At 36.7% G+C, this 2031-nt stretch overlaps 1 pseudogene; it reads left to right on the forward strand.

The window, feature by feature from the left end:
• The first annotated feature begins 222 nt into the window (after positions 1-222).
• Positions 223-1136, forward strand: LOC147638424 (uncharacterized; annotated as a pseudogene).
• Positions 1137-2031: the final 895 nt, after the last annotated feature.

Consider the following 2031-nt stretch of genomic DNA (forward strand, 5'->3'; position numbering starts at 1 on the left):
TCAAAGGGAAACTACTTACAACTCCTATAGAGGTCTAGAGATTTTGATGCCAAGGGAATCAAAGGGAAACTACTTACAACTCCTATAGAGGTCTAGAGATTTTGGGACAAGATGAATGCAGAGGTATTGCAATACATTGGTAAACCCTACCACATTGATGAGGAGTTCAATGGAGAAAGTGGCAGCATTCAATACAATCAATTCAACAATATATTCCTAGATATGGAGCTTTTGCAAAAGAGAATGGTAGAGTTCTATGACATCACTTATTACGAGACAGGGGGTGTGCTTCAATTTGTCATCAAAATTGATGAATGTGAGATTATCAAAATGAAAAAGGTAGAAAGAGTGACAGTAACACTAATGAATAGAGCACTCAATAAATGCATGAAGGATGATAATCTGTAATATTTCAGCGTGCAATCTGAAACAAATATATGGTGGCTAGGATCATTTGAGGTAAATCATATTGCATTTATCTACAGACTTTTTTTTCTCTTGTTTAGGAAGAAAGTTCACATCATCTATTTATTTGTACAGGTCAAAAAAGAAGATCATGAAACATTGTTTTGGATGTTTCATCATACACTTATTCCTAAATTGATCCAGCGAACAGATGAAGGGAAATAGAATCATTAGCGTCAAGGGAGACTTCCAAGTTCAGTGGCATCTTGCAGGTGACCTCAAGACACTCAAGTGCTTATTCAATTGTAGCAAGGGAGCTAACGCAAGGTCACCCTATCTTTATTGCATGGATTTTGCAAAAGAGCTAGACTCTAAGTGGTGGAGAAGACCACCAAACCGAAATTTGATTGATGAGAAATTTCACCCTGTATTTGAGATTCCTCCTCTCATCAATGTACATATTTGTACCCTTCATGCATTGTGCCGTATCATTGAGAAATTGGTGTTTCTCTACATTGTCTTTGCTTGGAAGATAAAGAAGGTGCCAGAGAGAAAAGAAGCCCTTTGTTCATTGGAAAAGGTGTTGTCTCTGAGATTGGGGACTACATGGAGGGAATGTTTGTATTTTAAAAGACACTGAGAAGTCAACCAATGAGAAGGATGTACCAATGAAACCATCAATTGGAGGTGTTAAAGCAAGAAGATTTCTATCAAAACCCCTCCATAGCTAGAAACACAAAAGCACCAAGACAAGAAAAGTATATAAATCTAACTACATTAGAAGAATCAAGTACGAACAACGGAAAAATCTTGAAAGATCAAGAGAGTGAATCAAGGCATGCCAAGGCAGAGGTTTGGCGATCAATTGATGTTCTTTTCAGAATGTGTGACAAAGTTAACTGGACACTACAAGATAAAAAGAACTTTCAAGACAACCTGCAAACTTTCAAAAGAGTCATGAAGATAGCTTGGACAGATTCCAACATAACACACTACATGGTAAGGTTCATGATTTTGTTTTTTTAGTTGATATGCACTCTCTCTTTGTTGTTGATATGCAACATATTCTCTACAACCATATGCCATTTTTTATTCAAAAATGTGGAAACTCTAGTTCTTGGAACACTCAAGGGATGGAAAAGTCACACTATATGGCACGAGTGACGAAATGCATGTTTCAGGCATACACAACATGGTGGCGGAAGGAGAAAAGCAAACAGCATACATGAAGTATTCCAATGGTTCGACCGCAGAATACTCCAACAACTACACAAGAAAGAAACCTTAAAGTCGTCTAAGATGCTTCAGACACTTAGAGATATAGAAAAGAGAAAACAAAAAAGATTTGAAGCTTTTAAAAACTCAAGTGCTATCCAAGCAGCACAAAACAAATGGAGAGAAACAAAGATTTATGTAAATCACCCGCCGCTGGATTAATAGAATGTAATGATACAAGAAATTTTTGAATACAATCTCAGGATTCTCTGTCCTCCCTGAGTAATTTATTGCTAACACGGTGTGCTGGTTTCTTGAATCTAAGTAGAAAATGTTTTTCGTACTCATCTAACTCCTAAGGATTCTCTATACCTAAGGATAGAGCATTAGCAGTGTATGTAAGATTTAGTA

Source organism: Cibotium barometz, chromosome 5 (genome assembly GCF_041138505.1).
Source record: "Cibotium barometz isolate CiBa-2024 chromosome 5, ASM4113850v1, whole genome shotgun sequence".
NCBI classification, from domain to species: domain Eukaryota; kingdom Viridiplantae; phylum Streptophyta; class Polypodiopsida; order Cyatheales; family Cibotiaceae; genus Cibotium; species Cibotium barometz.